This window comes from Ursus maritimus, unplaced genomic scaffold (genome assembly GCF_017311325.1).
Source record: "Ursus maritimus isolate PB19 unplaced genomic scaffold, ASM1731132v1 scaffold_21, whole genome shotgun sequence".
Lineage (NCBI taxonomy): Eukaryota > Metazoa > Chordata > Mammalia > Carnivora > Ursidae > Ursus > Ursus maritimus.
Genome location: NW_024424564.1, coordinates 8435075 through 8454052, shown reverse-complemented (window position 1 = coordinate 8454052; position 18978 = coordinate 8435075). Strand labels below are relative to the sequence as shown.

Genomic DNA, 18978 nt, shown 5'->3' with positions numbered 1-18978 from the left:
CCCATGTCAGAATCACGTAGGCACTGATTCGCATACAGATTCCTGGGCCCCACTCCTGATCTGGCGAAAGAGAATATTTAGCTGCGGAGTCCCAGAAATCCAAGTGATGCCTATGCACCCCAAAGTTTGAAAACCTGGGGTAGGGTAAATGGTAAGAGGTATTTTGTTTGAAGATCTAGGTAAGTCCAGGAGAGAAGGGATGGAGTACACTAGGTTCTTTCACCAATAGGGATCACTCACTCTTTGTCTTGATTTTGGTTCTAAAGGCTAAGAGATAGATGACAACGTCTGCATAAGGAGGATGAGTTGGTATTCAACAGAGGAGAAAACTGGAGGTCTCTTCTCCAATGGAGGAATCGCTTTTTTGGGCCAACGTACTGATGATAACGATGATGGATGCCATCTTTTGATGACTTCTTCGTGTTCTGCGCCTCCACGTGCAACTGTAGGGGCTCCCGTTGGATCCTCTCAGTAACTCAAGGAGACTGGCACATCTTTATTTTATTGATGAGGCCCCTGAGGCACAGAGAGATTACATTTCTTGGACTGGGTCTTCTTTCTACTAAGTTGCCGGGATGGTATCTCTGATTCCAGAAATGGCGGGGGGTCTCAGCCTCCCAAACCACAGTGTTTCCACAACTTTCATAAGCCTCAGCACTGAGGGCACCTCCCAGGGAAAGAGCTTTAATGGAAGCCTTCTCCCCCTCTGTTATGCCTTTCTTGGATCCAGCCTGAGCAGCTGGTGTCACACATGCTTTGTTGGGACCCAGTAGCCCTATTAAAAACTACGTGCAGAGAAAACCCAACACTATTGTCATTCCCTACTGCTTTCCAGGTTGGAGGTTTGCTATTCTTTCAATCACATATAGAGTGAGATCTAAATGCCCACTGTGGGTGAAGATATGCTGCTAAGTGAAAACAAATCTGTAAGAGTGCCAAGAATGTTCTATTTCTTGATCTGGGTACTTGTTACACGGATAAATTCAATTTGTGAAAATTCCACAAACTGAACACTCATGTACTATGCACCTTCCTATTTGTACATTACACATCGTTAAAAAAAGAAAATAAAGCTGTAGTTTTACATTGAATTATGCAACTTAACTGCTGAAACTCACCTCCTCTCTGCCATCTTCCATTGGTCCCCATTCCCCCTTCATTTCCAAGCCAACACACAGTTTCTGGTGAGAAAATGGTAAGGTATTTGTTCCAACAACTGCGTATAGAATTATTTGTTAGACCAAAGACTCAGAGTAGGAGTTAACCCTGGTGAGGGAAATGGTCTGTTTCCTTGTTGAATCCTTTTCATCTCCTAGTTTCAGTAATCTTAAAAGTTTAGCACATTTTCCTATTATGTTAACACATTGTGTACTGAATGGGCAGACCCAAAGCATCTTGAATGTGCTTTAAAATTTTTGCTTAAGTAACCTCACAAGACTCCCACCTTCTTTAGTTCTGCCGGTATTGAGAATCAGCAGTTACTTTTAAGTTTTAATAAGTTTCACATGTCTTGTAGTGAAACTGTTTGGTCAATTCCAACCTTTAATTAGTAGCCTCTGGACTGGCGTATACCAGACGCGGAGATGTCATTAGTGTGAACTGAAAGCTATGTGTGTTACTCCATAACAGATCAAAACAAACCTTGTGTGCTCTGACAGCATTAAACCCCACCGAGGCCTGACCAGGATATGGTTTTCAGTTGTAAAAGAAAATTGTAATTCACAAGTCCTTGCCAGATGTCGTACCCCAATACCTCAGCTTCATTACATCTACCCCGACTAGGTGGTCATTGGAGGTTCAGCCAAAGGGACTTGGTTTAGTTTTTTTAATCACTTAAAAGTTAGATTTATTCAAAATATTTAAATGGGCATATTGGTGCATCTTGGATTTTTTTGGGTTTTTTTTGAGCATTTTTAGTTTTTAAAAACATTCAGGATGTAAATAATACTTTCCCATTTAGGAGGCAGCTTTGAAATCCTCACATGTAACCGAAGTCCTAGCTCTTGACAATGGTACATCAAGAAGAAAACTTTCATCTGCGAAATGTAAAAAGATGCTGAGATAAAAATAACTGGAAATGAGCACACTTGAATGAAAACACAGATTTAGAAGCTGGTGTCTGTTTTCAGGAGTAAACCAATGAGTTCTGAGATTTTCCTTATCACAGATCCATACAACATTGTCACGCCACCAAGAGCAAAATCACAAAAACGTCACTAGGTTGACGAGGAGAAAAAAAGCCAATGTATTTTTAAAAACTAGTTTGATTGGCAGTGGCCTCTGAAGTGTTGAAAGGTATTAGATAAAGTTCAAACGCTAATGCACATGGTGTGTTTACAAGTGACTCACATGGTTACGCCGGGACAAGAGACTCTTCTCATCTCAGAGCTCAAGGCAGAACTCTGAACTCCTGGCCTTCTGGGCAGTTTGCACACTCTTTNNNTGATCGTTGTGTTATAGGACTTGAGCAAAATACACATTTCGTAACTTACATTTCTCATATCCTTTTTTTAACTGCTAGATTTGTGAATGTTTTCTTTGGTTAGACAATTGGTCTTATTCTAATACTTGTTTCAATGTAACTTCAATATAATTTCACAGTAATATGTAATGCAGATGGTAGGGTATAGTAGTAGCTTTCACCTTACAAGTAAATCATATTTTATCTGGCTATAACTATAAAAAGTTATTCTTGAGGGAATGCTGTAGCAAGATTTTTTGTTTCAATGAGATTTTACTGTAGTAAGGGTCACTGTTAAGTTCCAATGATTTAAAATGTAAATTATAATATGTATGGGTGTATACATATATATATATATATATATTTCCCTGTAAAGAAATAACTACAGAAAGCAACTCCAAGGTATTCTGGTTATATACATAATTTGACACTAAGTTCCCTGTTGACTAATTTGAAAGATACCATTATGTTTCTTTGCTTTTAGAAGCCCCTGATCGCCTATCACTGACGAAAGAGCAACATTTTAAAATGTGGCAGAAGGAAGTTCTTTTAAAGAAATTCCCCTCTCTCTTTTCACACATCTTGAACTTGTGAGGAACCAAATAATCACATTTTTGAGAAAGAGTGTTTTCTTTCATCAACACCAGGAGCAAAAGATTTTTTTTTTTTTTAAGCTGGCTTTTAGGATCTCCAGAGCTAATTTGTGTGTGTGAACTAAGCAATAAAACCACACAGGCGAACCTGAACTAGGTTCTGAGGTTGGAGAATAAATTTGAACCTTCTTTGGAATTTTTCCTTTTGGCTTGTTTGCCTCTCCAGATACAAACCACAGAAGCGGAATTTGTTGCTCTTCATGCTGTGTATAAATTGTTGTTGGCACCGACTTTCTGAATGATATTATCCTCTAAACATCCTTCAGAGGGCTAAAGTTCTACTCTTTGCTCTCCATCTTAAATGTAAAAATTTCAACTCCAGGAACTAACAAGATCCAAAGGTCTCTTGGACCATCATCTTTTCAGAGCTTTCATTAGCAGCTCATTTTGGAAAAATTTCCCCTTTTTCATGTTAAAACAGGTAGATAGTGAGTTATTCCTTTTTTTTTTTTTTGGCCTACCATGAAAAAGACTTTAATCATTGTTTATAATTTTAATAGGTCTCCGTCTTTGAAAGGTTATTAAGTAGATGAACTAAGAAAAATATATCTTATAATTAGTAAAATCTTATTTCACGAGGATTGATAAATATCTGATTCTCTTGACATTTATCATTAGGATTGTTAGAAGTTTTAATTGCCACTAAATTGTGGTAAAAACAATAAAAACTGATGCGTTGTAATTTGAATTATCATTTTCTTCATATAAAAATATATAGGAATGCCTCCTTACTTGTTGGGTGTATGTGCATATATATTTGTATAGAACAAACTTTCTATTACTTCTCTTCCTACCTATTTGGAATAAAAATGGCAATCATAATTAAAGCAGAGGATTTAAGATGGAAAGACCTGGATTTCAGTCTTCATTCTGCCTCATACTTGTGGTAAAACTTTAGGTAAGTTCCTTAATTTTATTTATTTATTTATTTATTTATTTATTTATTTATTTATTTGGGGGAGAGTCGACACATGAGCAGGGGAGGGGCAGAGGGAGAGGGAGAAAAAGAATCTCAAACAGACTTCCCATTGAGCACAGAGCCAGACTTGGGGCTTGATCCCACGACCCTGGGATCATGACCCTGAGATCACCACCTGAGTTGGATGCCCAACCGACTGAGCCACCCAGGTGCCCCAAGTTCCTTAATTTCTTTGAGCCTCAATGCACTCAGCTCTGAAAAGGAGGAATTAATAATACCTACGTCAAGACTGTTGTGAGAGAATGTTACCATATTACCAACCAGGGGTAAGTATGTACTGTAAGTAGCTCTCCTACTAGGAAGCAAATTGCCTAAGACAAGGAAGAGATAGTGGTTGAGAGGAAAGTCTCTGGAATTCGACAATTCCAGAGTTCAAAATCTAGCTCTGTGTGGTATTATTAGCTTTGACAAGCTTTGACCAATTTGTTTATCTTTCTGGCTCTCAGATTCCCCACGTATTAGAAAGAGGATAATAAACTTACCTCAAAGGGTTACCAACAGGATTAAATGTGGTCATATATACATTGAGTGATAAGCATAGTGCCTGGTACTTAGTAATTGCTCAATATATAGTAATAGAATATTATTGCATTTTTGTCTTTGCCAGTAGTAACCACGGTAAGTTCTCCTTGGGTAATTATAACCATTACTCTTTTTTAAAAAGATTTATTTATTTATTTTAGAGAGAGAGAGTGAGTGGGAGGGTCAGAGGGAGAGGGAGAGAGAATCTCAAGCAGGCTCCTTGTTAAGCGGAGCCTGGGCTTGATCTCATGACCCTGAGGTCATGACCTGAGCAGAAACCAAGAGTCTGTCACTTAACCAACTGCCCCACGCAGGCGCCCCTACTTGTTACTTCTTTTCAAGATGACATGTCAAGCTTTTATATCTGAGAGTATCTATACAAATGAAGTAACTCAGTAAAGATTTTGCTGAGTGAAGATACATAACCTTTGCCAATATGGAATTTTTAAAACGTCCTTTGTATTACCTAGCAAATGTTCAGCCTTTTAAAAATATTTTCATAGGACAGTTATCAATCAAGGCATATCTACATAAGCTTCCAACTATTATTTTACTACAAAACTTCAAACCCAGATGCCTGTACCTGTTTTCTGTTCAAGGACTTTAGCTTAAGATAGGTGTTTAGCCACAACATGATTACCTCCATACAGTGTTTTCCCTTGCTAGTAATGTCAAAACCCTATGCTCGCTATGGGGACTTCTTTTAAGGCTCAAATAATTCAGCAGCAGTCTAGCTGTCCAGTGACTTTAGAGACCAGCTGAAAAGGGTTTTCACTGAAAAACACTGTAAAAGCACATTTTGACAGTCATGTTAATTTTCCACAAAATAAAAAAATCTCGATTTTTCTTGTGATGCAGAGCAAACTGAAAACAGTCCACGAATCTTTCCCAAATCTTATCACCCTCCTCTGCGTTAACTTTCGCCGCCCTGAGAAGTCACAGCAGCTGAGGGAGGAATGGTGCAACCAGTTGCGTGCATCCGTGTCAACAGGGGGACAGCCCCAGGGCAAACAACACAAGGAAGAGGTCTTGGAGGCATGCGTAATACACATATTAAGCAATTACGCTTTGGAATTTTCCCTGGAGCTCCAGGTCCTTTTTCACACGCTTGGGAAGTTAGAAGCAGACCCTACCATTATTTGACAGAGGAAGAAGGGGAGACGCGAGAGGAGGTAGGGGTGTCTCTGAGACCGCGGGGTGCGGGGAAACAGATGTGGGCAGCAGATTCCATTCGCTGAAGCAGTCTGGTGTCTGACTCAGCTCGCTGTGCAAAGCCCCCTGCAGACACAGCCCCACTTCTCAACCTTCTCAGGAGGTTTTCTTTTGATCGGCAGACCCCCCGGAGACTCCCAAATCATGCCATTTTGCCTTTGCACATGCTTCTCCTCCTGCCTGGAAAAATCCTCCTCGTCCTCTTGGGGGACCTGCTGTTGTTTCGGGATGGCTCAAACATCACCTCCTCCGTAAAGAAAGCCTGCCTCCCCTCGGCACACCCCCACGCGCCCCACGTGGTGCTTGGGCTGCTCTCTGGGCGCTCCTCCTATATGCTCGTATATCGTCGGGATGTTAACCGGCGTCCGCCTTACTGTATTGCAGTCACCGCTTTACGTCTCTCCAGCCAGCCCCCTGAGTCGGGCTCACGTTTGATTCCTCTGTGCTCGACACACAGCGTAGCACCTGGCGGAAGGAGGTCCCAGATGCCACCTAAACAAGGGAATATAAATGCGACTTAAACAGCCTTGGTTTGCATTTAATTATGTAATTGCTTTATAAGGGAGCTTAAGTTACAGTGACCTTTTAGGAAGTTCTAATCCTGAATATTGATTGGGAGGTGAAAAAATTAATTTTCAAATGTAAAGAACTCATGATAGTGATATTAGGTGCTTTCGGAAAAAAATTTTTTTTTCAGAATTCGACAAGCTAAAGGAATGTGGGATTCAGCAAAATTTAAAGCAACATATATTTAAACTCCAGGTTTTACTAGAATCTAGGATATTGTGTTCCCTCACCTAACTTCTAAATTCCTTAGGGGAAGAGAGAATATTTTTGTTTCTATTTCCCACAGGTAGGCACAGAGCTTGATAAGTGGTTAATGCTCAGGAAATGACACCACACACACACACACACACACACACACACACACACTTCACCACCACACACAAACACTCCACGTTTTGAAAACCAATGGAAAGCCCGGCACACATGTACAAAAGACATCAGCTTTTCATCGAATGCCATCAAATATATTGTTAATTCATGAGGACCCCAGTAAGTGTCCTCCTCTGGGACTGCTTTAGGGTCCTCCCACATTCCTGATGGCCCAGTGACTACGATTAGAGAAACACAACCTCAAAGGCTTTTTTCCGCTTTGGAGCTCACATTTGTTTTTATTTTGTATTTTTAGAAATCCTAGAGCTGCTACTGGACCCCAAAGCTGGCGTGAGGTGACTGTGCCTTCGTTGCAGGAAAAATTTCAGCTGTGAGAACTTCTGCAGACAACCTGGTTTCTCTATCTGTGTGAGGGAGAGAGAGAGCAAATACAAGAATTTCTCCCGTGCAGTACTGACTTCCTCTGAGGCCCCAGAGAAGCCATTTGAACACTCTTCCTTAGTTCCTCCAGCTGTAAAATGGAACTAATAATGACTAAGAATGTATTTCACAAGGTAACTGTGAAGATTAAGTAGTCAGTGTTTCATGGTGGCAGACGCTGAGTATGAAATATTTCTATAACGTGAAGCTCTGGCAAACCTCTTTTTCTTTTCCTGACTGAACATTAATGTTTTCTGTTAGGTTGGTTTTTCAAACCCTGTAAGTTTATCTAAATACCCAGATGAGGCGACTTGCAAGCAAGACAGTTTGATTCTATATTAAGAATTCCATTCTGTGGCAAAGATAGTTCTAGAGAACAAGGGCATTTACCATTAAGATAAACAATGTGAATTCCTGTCCCAGCTATATTGCAACTCTGGGCAGGTCCCTAAATTTCTTTGCTCCTCTGCTTCCTTTCAGGTTCTAAAGCAAAGTATCTGTGCCTGACTTACAGGATTGGGAGAAGACGAGCTAACATATGAAGAAACGAGCTTGCCTTCAATCATGTGTCAAGTGAGCAGCGGAACAACGCTCCATGCCCTGGATTACAAACAGGTATTTTGGCCTCATCGCTTTCTGAGGAATCACGTGCCTGCAGAAGGAGAGTTTTCTCTCAGGGGAAGCCGCCTTCCCACTGGGGTGATAGTCGGCTTTCTTTTACCTGTTGAGCTAGCTTTAGCCTCGTTCTAAAAATGGCGCACATTTTTTTGCTGCGTCGTCTCTCTTGGCCGGCAGGAGAGAAGAGGAGGCAGCTAGAGCTTGTTGCTAAGGAAAAGAGCCTCGTTAGAACGTCCAAGTGAAGACTTACGATTGGCTGCAGAGAACACCGTTATACGGCTTGTAGAAATCAAATAAAGTCTTGAGAGGAGGCCAGAAAGTCAGAGAAATGCTGTTAAATCTCTAGTCCTGTAAGATGCAGAGTAAGTAAAGGGGAAATATAGGGTGTAAATTGAGTTGTAATTCCAACCAAGTCAATGCAGTCAGTTGTGATGGCCAAACAACAGATGCATAAAGACTTAAGGACCCCAAATGTTACAGACTCTGGCTGCTACCCAAACACCCTTGCAGCTGAAATAAAAGAGTCCTGTATTCTTGCAGACACAAAGCTTTAAAGACAAAGCAGCAGACCCTCTTGACTAAAGGGGTTTGCAATGGCTATATTGCTAGTAATCTTAAACCTGCTCAGCAGAGCCCGCACAGGCTTGGGAAGCACACAGGTTTTGTAGAATGACGGGTTCCGTATAATGCCTACCATGTTCTTGGCACCCAGTGGCCTCATTGTTATTCCTGTGTGTGTTAGCTGTGCGGCACAATGGTATATGGACACAGGACGCCCTGGGTGGGGAAGAAAAGAAACTCGCATGATTTCTTCAAGTCCTCCCTGCGAGTTCCGCCTCTTTGGGTCTGGAATGAAAGGGGAAGGAAAGAAAGGTCAAAAATCATGGCTGGCATTTTTGATTGCCTCTTATACCCCAGGCCCTGTGCTATGGATATGCGCCAAGTAACTAGTACAATAAATCTATGAGGTTTACACCCTTCATGTGTTGCGAAGGGAAGATGAAAGATAGTGTAGTCGGTAGGCACTTGTGCTAGAGTCCGGGCATCTGAATCTGAATCCCGAGTCCTCCATTTCCGAGCTGCATGACATTGGGCGTTGCCGCCTCTTCTATAAAGTGCCATGAAAACAGTACCCACTACCATTGTGAGGATTACCTATATGAATAGACACCAAACATTAACGGGAGAACCTGGCATGTCATAGGTACTCTATAAATATTACTTATTTTTCTGACTGCCCAAGGTAGTAAGCACAACTGTAAACAGGCTGGTGGTGGAGCCAAGCCTAGAACTCAGGTCTTTCAGAAGTTTCGGGCAACTTTTCCCTTAACCATATCACTCTACCACCAATGTAAGAGGAGAGGATGCTGCCAGAAAAGACAGAAACAATGTCCTGAAGCAGTTTCTAGGTGCTTAGCAATAGGAAAGCACCAGAAGGAATTCCTTCCCCACTCCGCCCCCAGCCACACTCACCGCCACCAAATATATTGATTTTTATGATATCCAATGCTACCACTGACAGCCAAAAATAAGAGGAGCACGACAGCTCGCATTTACTTTTACAGCGTCTCATTAGCATTGTCTACTAATAATGCGTCCCCCCCCCCCGATTCTAGCCTGTCCTTTTCATCCAATACTTCTTGCAAATAAGAGAAAAGAGAGATGGTTTTCCTGGTGTTGTTATGAACTTAGAGCAAATGGCTCCGGGGGAAAAAATCATCAATTCTATTCAGTGTCTTAAAGGCGCGGGTGTTTAGATGTTGAAAGGGCGCTGTCTAACGTGATTTCCTTGACATAACCCTTTGGACTCGGCTTCAGTTTTGATGAAGCGCACGGGAAAGCTCTCATCACCGGCTTGGACACTTACTGCTCTGCTCACGGCCCTGCAAAAGTTGTCTGCACAGGGGAAGGAGGGTGAATTCTAGTCTCTTGTGCTCGCAGCTGCCAGGCCAGCGCTAGCGGCCGTGAAGTCCGAGGCTCTGTGCAGGTCTTAGCTGCATTTCAATTCGGGTTCGGATGTGTTGATTGTGATCGAGTGAGTTGTATAACTCAGGCTAGCAGTTTGAAAGAATAAAGCAGTTATTAGGTTTTTCTTTCAATAGTGATTTTGTTTTTTTAAAACTTAGAACTAGAAGAAAATGGCCGCAGGACTTTGTTCAGAGAGGTTTCACGTTTTATTTTTATTTTTTTTAAAGATTTTATTTATTTATTCGACAGAGATAGAGACAGCCAGCGAGAGAGGGAACACAAGCAGGGCGAGTGGGAGAGGAAGAAGCAGGCTCATAGCAGAGGAGCCTGATGTGGGGCTCGATCCCACAACGCCGGGATCACGCCCTGAGCCGGAGGCAGACGCTTAACCGCTGTGCCACCCAGGCGCCCCAAGAGGTTTCAGGTTTTAATCTGGAAAACTGGAATCACTTTGGTCTCGCTGGCAGGCCTTTCTGATTCACCAGTAGGTGAGAAAGGGTGCTGTGGGAGTCCAGCTGTTACAATGGTGCCGACAGGCATTGGGACCTCCTCTCTGGGGCCCACAGCATCACTGTGTTCTGCTGTCGCGGGCCCTGCTTTGCCTTGAACTCCACACGGTACAGTCCCAGACCCCCTCCTCATTGGGTGGAAACTAGAATCTGAGGGGCTGAGTTACTGAAGGCATTGACGCCTCAGTGGAGTTCGGGAAGTTGACCCTTGCCAAGAGAAGCGGCTGCCTAGTCTCTGGGGGGTGTGGAGACCCCTTTACCCACCTGCCCTCCATGTAGCGAATGTCCACTAGAACACACCCAGGGCTGTGTGGGGTTTTCACTGCAGAAGGACCTAGCCCGTCTCCAGTTGCCACAAGGAAACCTTGTTGACGTAGGCGGTGGCTCCAGTCAGGCGTTGGCGTTCCTGTCTTCTTGGATGGATGTGTTCCATCAGCCAACTCAGCACGTGCTATCCAACATCCAGAATCCTTCCGGCCAGTCTCCCGCCCAGCGGGGCCTTCCCTTCCGCAGGACTGACACCGAATCTGCCCCGGGGTGGAGCACTCACTACTGTCAGGGGTCCACACAATAGAGAATCTCTACCCTGGGTCAAAAGTTTCTTAAGTGAAAAATGATAGAAACGTAAGGTTGACCAGCTGTCCTCTGGGCCAGTATCCGGTTTGCCATCACGTTGGATCTGGCTTCTCTTTCTGCCGTTATTTGTTAGCTCCTCTGCGTTTGGAGCTGGGAGTATGTGTGGAGTGGTACGTTAAGGTTCATATTTTGTAGTAAGCTTGATCAAAGAGTTTTGCTTGCTTGTTTGAGGGAACTAATACCTCAGTGAAACAATAGAGTCATCTGTGCATTGTTCCTCTGGACACTGTTTTCACTGCCAATCTTGCTGGGGGGGTGGATATGTACGATCAGAGGCTACTAGGAAAGCAACTTCTTCCCCTATCTTTTTTCTTCTGGAAGTGTGAAAAGTCACCTCCTATGGGGGGAAAATGCCTGTTTGTCTCTGGAGAAGTTCACCGAAGCCCGTTGCCTGCTGGATAGTCAAAATTGTCTCAGGTAAAATTGCTTTCTGTGAAACATTTTGCTTCCTGTCAGAGACCGGCGTACAGAGACATGCTTGTGCTCGCTGGCTTCTTACCTCGCTGGCCCTTCTAAGTGCTCATCTCTCAGTTAGATGTTGCTGGTTCTCTTACTGAAAGAAAATGTTTTGAAATTGTTTTTCTTATCAAGGGGTGATGTACATCGTGCAGCCCATTTAGCCGTGGAAACAATGCTGCTAGTCAGAGTTGCTCTCTGTTCCAGGTTTTTCGTGTTAACGTGGTCTGCGTAGTAAAATCCTTGCCAGTGAAGGGAGAGCCAGATTCGTGGCACGGCCCATAACACACGTACATTACTGAGACCACACACAGATTAAAAAGATAAAGGCACACATTGCTTTTGAGCAATGACCCGTGTGCCAAAAATGAGGTTTCACCCACAATAGACCAGAAGAATGTAAGAGTTTGGTCTCAGGGTATCAAGAGTTTCCTTTTCTGTTGTAGTTTACCTTTTAAAAGGGTGGTAGGACAACATTTTAAAATGCTTTTTATTCTAGTTTCATTATTTATAGCTGAAATAGAAATAAAGACCATCTCCCTTCCACCAGCAGCCACGGCAAGGGGGGAACAGCACAGCGCAGGGTGCAGACCTGTGGCTCTGGAGCCGGACTGCCTGGCCTCATTTCTGGGTGACCCACTGTGGCGTGAATGAGCTGAGATAATACAGGTAGGGTGCTCAGCTAGACCTGAGGAAGCTTTCAGTTGTTTGTTAGGAGTACAGGAAAATCTTGCCCTAATGCCATCAGTGTGCTCCAGAAATCAATTGCATAAAATATGGGTCAATATACTCCAACATTCTAAAATAATATATTTTCAGTCAATTAGTACTGTTGCAAAAAGCACAGGGAGGACAAGCTAGGACAACTGACCACTCACTGAGCCGAGAAGGTCCATGAAGTGGACACCTCTTGAATGCACCCTCTTCCAGAAAATTAAAGCTTTTTTTTTTTTTTTAAAGATTTTATTTATTTATTCGACAGAGATAGAGACAGCCAGCGAGAGAGGGAACACAAGCAGGGGGAGCGGGAGAGGAAGAAGCAGGCTCATAGCAGAAGAGCCTGATGTGGGGCTCGATCCCAGATCGCCGGGACCACGCCCTGAGCCGAAGGCAGACGCTTTAACTGCTGTGCCACCCGGGCGCCCCTAAAGCTTTTTCTATCCACCTACCTCTCGGTCCCTTACAGAGTTGGGGTGTAGTACAGGTGTAATCACAGTTTGTCTGAATTGGTGTAGTGGGGGAGGGGAAACATTATTGAAGGTGTTACTTGTTATTATCAGGTAGATGTCTCGAGCTTGCTTTTAGCCTTTTTAATGGACAGCTGCTGGCCCTGGAAGCATGTTAGAATCACCCAGGGCACTTTAAGGACATACTGCTTCCTGGTCCCAGGACAGAAGCAGCAAAATGCACTCACCCAAACTTCAGATCCTGTTTCCATCATTTTTAGCCTATATGACTTTTGACAAGCTATTAACTTCTCTTTCTCATAATCGGTGAGATGGGGTTGTCTTTTTTTTTTTAAAGATTTTATTTATTTATTTGACAGAGAGAGAGACAGCCAGCGAGAGAGGGAACACAAGCAGGGCGAGTGGGAGAGGAAGAAGCAGGCTCCTAGTGGAGGAGCCTGATGTGGGGCTCGATCCCAGATTGCCAGGATCACGCCCTGAGCTGAAGGCAGACACTTAACGATTGAGCCACCCAGGCGCCCCGAGATGGGGTTTTCTTAAGAATGAAAGATAATATATTTAAAACTGAGCATAAATCTTGGTGTATGGTAGGTGATAAATAAATACTACTTGCTGATAACCTATTTTCTCTAAAAATCCCAGACTGAAGTGTCCTTTACCTCCACTGAGCTCAATTAGAGAAATTTTGCCTTGAAATACAGTCTTGGGTAAGAACTGGTGAAGGCCTCTTGTTTTACAAATGAGAAAACTAAAGCACAAAAAATCGCTCAAGTTTACACAGCTAATGATAGGCTAGAACTCAAACCCAGGTCTCCTCTTTGTCCATTGCTTTTCTTCCTGTCCCACAGTTCTAAATCTCATGACATCTGAGGTCCCAAATTCTGGCCTACACACCAACTCTGGACCCACGTTTTCCGAGCCCCTTGCCTGCCTTTACCTTATGGAGAAGCAACACCAAATTGTCACTGTTGGTACTCGTGCTTGCTGTCTCTCACCTATTTCTTTGGCTCACGTGGTCACTCTTGCCTGAAATTCTTGCCTCTTCTCGTCTTCATTTTCTCCTAACTATGCTAACTCCTGCTTCTGCTCGTGATCGATTAACTACTACAACAATTGCCATCTCACCACGCACAACTGGAAATCAGACAAAAGGTCAGATATTAGACAAAAGGTTTATCCCTGTGAGTAGCAAAGTGAAAGAGATGAGCCCTATGATTGCCACAGCTTACTGCTTGGAGAGAGTTTTCAGGCCACTTCCTAGGGTGGGGAACCAGATCAGGGTCTGCTGGTCTCACAGAGTTGAAGAGGCACAGATCAAAGTCTGGGAAGAAGCAGGAGGCTAGCATATGCAAGGTGTATTACCAGAAAGGAGGGAGCTAAATGGAAAGGGAACTGTGGAGATCTGCAGAGTTCACCCCAAATGTTTGGCTGAATATTGTCATCTGCACAGGCAAGTGAAGAAACTACCAAGACTGGGTAGGACTACCCAGAATGCATGGGGCTGAACCATACCCAGAGGTCACACAAGACTGAAGAGTTTGTGCTTCCATCAGCCTGAGTGAAGCAACTTCAAAATACTTCAGGCATTGGATGGAGTCCTCAGAAAGGTCATGCCTTAGTGAGGGATTACGTTACTCCTAGAATAAAAGCCACTGTGGACGCACCATAAAAAGCTTAAAGGTGAGGCTCTCATGGGTCAAACTGAACTGCCATAAAATCCCATGTTCTTTAAAGGAAGACAGTAAAACCTAGCACCCAATGAAATAAAATTCACAACATGTGAAATTCCAGAAGTAATTACTAGACATGCCAAGAAGTGTGAAAATATGATTCATAACAAGAGAAAAATTAATCAATAGAAACAGATTGAGAAATGACAGAGATAATTAGTAGACAAGGACCTTACCAGGACCATTACAAAGCTTATTCTTATGCTTGAGGATGTAAACAAAAACACAAACATAGTGAAAGGAGAAGGAAAGATATAAAAAAAAGACCCAAATATAACTTGCAGGAATTTATGGAATAAAAAAATAGGATAGTTAAGATTACCAGCATATTAAATGATGCAGAAAAAAAAAAAAAAGGATCACCATGACTGAAAACACAGTAACAGAAACTCTCCAAAATGAAGTGTAGATTAAAAAAAAAAACAAAACAAAAACTAAAAACAAAACCCAAAATAAATACACACAAATAGAGCCTAAGTGAACTCTGGGATTATATTAAGCCATATGTGTGATTGGAGTCCTAGAAATGTGTTTTAGGGAAATGAAAACCCTATTTGAAGACATAGTGGCTGAAAAGTACCCAAATTTTATGAAAATATAAACCCACAGAGCCAAGAATCTCCTCAAACTACAAACAGAAGTAACATAAAGAAAACCACAGCAAGACACGTCATAATTAGATTTCAAAACCAACGCCAAACAGAGAATTTAAATAGCAGCTGGAGGAAAAAAGATACATTGTACCCAGGAATGACGATAATTTCAGCAAACTTCTCATCATAAACCATGCGGCCTAAAGACAATAGAATGCTATCTTTTAAGTGCTGAAAGAAGAAAACCAACCTAGAATTCTATACCCAGCGAAGGTATTTTTCAAAACTGTAGGCAATGTAAAAACCTTTCAGGTCAATAAAAGGTAAGAGAACTTCACTGTAAGAAATGTTAAGAGAAGTTCTTTCAGCAGAAGGAAAATGATACCAGATGGTAATTTGGATCTACAGAAATAGAGGAAGAGCAATCCAAATGGCAAGTATGTGGGAAATACTTAAGAAAAAAGGGGGGGAGTTTTGTTTTTTTGGTTTTTTTTGGGTCATTTTTTCCATACATTTTTCACATCTTTCTTTCTTCCTTCCTTCCTTCCTTCCTTCCTTCCTTCCTTCCTTCCTTCCTTCCTTCCTTCCTTCCTTTCTTTCTTTCTCTCTCTCTCTCTCTCTCTTTCTTTCTTTCTTTCTTTCTTTTTCCTTCCTTCCTTCCTTCCTTCCTTCCTTCCTTCCTTCCTTCCTTTCTTTCTTTCTTCCTTTCTTTCTTTCTTTTCTTTCTTTCTTTCTCTCTCCCTCCTCCCTCCCTCCCTCCCTTCCTTCCTTCCTTCCTTCCTTCCTTCCTTCCTTCCTTCCTTCCTTCTTCTCTTTCTTTCTTTCTTTCTTTCTTTCTTTCTTTCTTTCTTTCAAAGAAAGAGTGAGAGAGAGCAAGCAGGGGAGGGGCAGAAGGAGAGGGAGAGAGAGAATCTTAACCAGGCTCCACACCCAGCATGGAGGCCAACACAGGGATGAGATCATGACCTGAGCCAAAATCAAGAGTTGGACACTTAACTGACTGAGCCACCCATGCACATGTATCCATTTCTTTAGGAAGAAATTCTATACTTCTTCACCATCTTTCATTGGGCCAAACTCAACACCCCATACAGTCCAGTTTGGTAAGGTATATGAATGAAGCCTGTATATGATTAGGTCAATAATGAGGACAGTGGTAAACTAGATCATGAATATCTCATCCAAAAGGAGCATCCATTACTCAGCTTCATCTGATTGTTTCTGGAAAGAAACTGAGCATTTATTTTATTTTATTGTTGTCCTTTATTTTAATGTTGTCAACTAATTAGACTAAATCCAAACCAAAGTCCCTATATCTATTTTATACCCATGGGCTATATTTGGCCTTTGGGTCATTAGGATATTCTAATTTTTTTGTAGATATATGTGGCTTCCCAACTAGATTAAAACCGGTCATGGGAAAGAGCCCATGTCTTATTTATTTTTATATTCCAAGTGATTAATACATAGCCTGGCATAGGAAATGCTTAACATATGATTGTTAAATTGGAGGTCATTGTATTGTGTTATTCATACCAATGAGCTCATCTTATGTGCAGCTCAGAGAACTGGAGGAAGGTTTAGGAGTTAAGTACTTGACTAAAATTTTGGTAGAGTGCTCTGGGAATGCATCACAGTAATTTAATTTACTTTCTTTTATTCAGTTGTGAAGTCTATGTTATCCCTACGGTGGAAATGTTTGTGAGAATCGCAGGTAGGAGGGTTAAAGCGATGTGCTATTTTGGTAGCTGCAGTCTTGCCTTAATGCGTTTGCTTTCTGGGAAAAAAAAGAAGCCACAAACATTGTCCTTTATCTTCTCCTGATAACTGCTCATACTTCTTCTAATGTAATTTCACAGAGATACATTTCTTTTTTTTTTTTTTAAGATTTTATTTATTTATTTGACAGAGAGAGACAGCGAGAGAGGGAACACAGGCAAGGAGAGTGTGAGAGGGAAAAAAGGGCTTCCCGCTGAGCAGAGAGCCTGATGTGGGGCTCGATCCCAGGATCTGGGATCATGACCTGAGCCGGAGGCAGACCCTTAATGGCTGAGCCACCCAGGCGCCCCAGAGATGCATTTCTTATTGGTCTAGTTTCTATCTAAGCATGAATGGAAGTATAGGTGGGATGTCTCCTTTTATTCATCCCCAATTTTCTTTTTAGCCCCCTTCTTTACCTACCCAGCACACCCTTCTACACACCCAGTTTTCACCTTATTATGCACACCTTGGTCTCACTATTAGAAAACCAAGTTGACAATGGGTATCATTATTTTTGGATGCTGCTCCAATGTCAGAGCTGTAAAAATACAATATTGATGGTAGTCAGTGCATTGAGTTCTTATTACGCATTGGGTCAATGAAATCATGTCATTTAATGCTCACAATAATCCTACGTGATAGTACTTGATCTCTATTTCACAGGTGAGAAAACCGAAGCCCAAGGTTTCACAGCTCACGTATTCAGAAATTAAATTTTGTATTCTTGCGTTCTATACCCTGGTTCCTTGAAGCATCATCACATCAATATCTGTTAGAAAGGTAGTCCCTCCAGTCCCACTCCAGACCTACTGAGTCAGAACTTGCATCTTAGCATGATCCCAGGTGATTCAAATGCGTATTAACATTTGAGAAACACTGGTCTACATGATACCCCTTTCTGTTCGGGACATACTTCCTGATAGTGCCCAAACTCTGTGGTGAAAGCCCCAGTCCACTTCCTAGTGCGTGCAACTGCCTCTTCAGGAGTGATGTAAGCAGCAGAAGTTTTGTTGGTAGAATTCCATTGTGTTGACATGAATACTCACCCCAAGATCTCTACCTTCCTCTCATCCATCATAATATTTCACTTTGCACTTTCAGACACAGCTCAAAGATGTGAACAAGGAGAGCTGGGAGGTTCGCAGACCAATGTAGAGTCTTTCTGGAGGACCACCTGAATAATAATTTCTCCCAGTGGCTGCTTCTGTCACCATGCAGTCCATTGGGAAGTCCTCTGGATGGGAGGGCAGGGGAATCTTCACAGGAACCACCCATCGAGCAAGGATCTTGGCAGAACTGGAGGCACAGAAGTGGTTATGGGTACAGAGGTACATAGATGGTAATAACTTTGTTAAAGCTTATCTTTACATTGTTACCATCCACACGCAAATGTCTAACCACTACATACATATTTTATAGGGCCCAAGAGATTGTAGAACTGATTTATGGTCAAAGTGGGCTCTCAAAATACTGCATGAGGTCAAAGTTGTTGGACTGTCAATGAAAAATAATTTTTCCAGTTCAAGTATCTCACACACATTTGCTTTGATATGGCAGTGGTGACAGAGGATGCTTTTTATGACATTCTTCTAAGGACCATTGTGATGTTAATAAATAAATTATTTATTTCCTTCTTCTCAAGAGCTAGGGAGTCTCCAAGGTTTTTGTTCGCTAGTTCTGTCTTCAGAAATCTTTTGTCTTCATCACCACACATCTGTGGGGGTCTGAGTTGAGCAGAATGGGCTGCTTTGGAGTGATGTGAGCAATTCTTTCCCCCTGAGATGTGGTTGGGGCACAAAGTGGGACGCAGGCCAACTCTTCTGCCAACAGTGTCGAGCACCAAACTGTAGCATACTCATTCATGTGGTGGTAACTTTGTTTTCTACATTAAATGAACAGAAGCACTTCATAGAAACAATGTTCTGCAGAGCATGGTGAGCGTGGCCAGCTGACCAGAGTCCTGTGTCTGGGGGCTCATCCGCGTGGGTGGCAAAGGGACACTTTTCACAGGGTTCCTGCATTCACAAGATCAGAAAGGTATGGGAATAACTTTATCATAGAACCAAATGGCTAAAAGGGGGTACTGTAAGATCATTTCATATATTTTCTTTTTCCAAGATAGGCAGACATCCAAGTTTTTAGAGAAGAGAGGCAGTGAGGTACAGTGGAAAGAATGAGGGTGTAGGCTGATGCAAATGTCGGAATGAACCTTAATTCTATTATTTATTAACATGACTTTGAGGGAATTGTTCAGCCTCTCTGATTTTTAATTTTCCAGTATTCAAAAATGAGGGAATAGGCACTTTTGTACTTTTGATCCTTAAGACGTGACAGCAAGTTGATTGTAAGATAGTGAAACAATGGATTCAATGGGGA

General features: G+C 42.3%; 1 long non-coding RNA gene across 1 annotated transcript in view; it reads left to right on the top strand.

The window, feature by feature from the left end:
• The first annotated feature begins 5702 nt into the window (after positions 1 to 5702).
• The window catches only part of LOC103656847, a 32199-nt gene continuing 18923 nt past the window's right edge, over positions 5703 to 18978 (top strand). Inside the window, exons 1-3 of the long non-coding RNA XR_566712.2 lie at positions 5703 to 5787; positions 7020 to 7278; positions 7625 to 7759. This is a non-coding gene — a long non-coding RNA (uncharacterized LOC103656847). The remainder of the gene's footprint in view (positions 5788 to 7019; positions 7279 to 7624; positions 7760 to 18978) is intronic.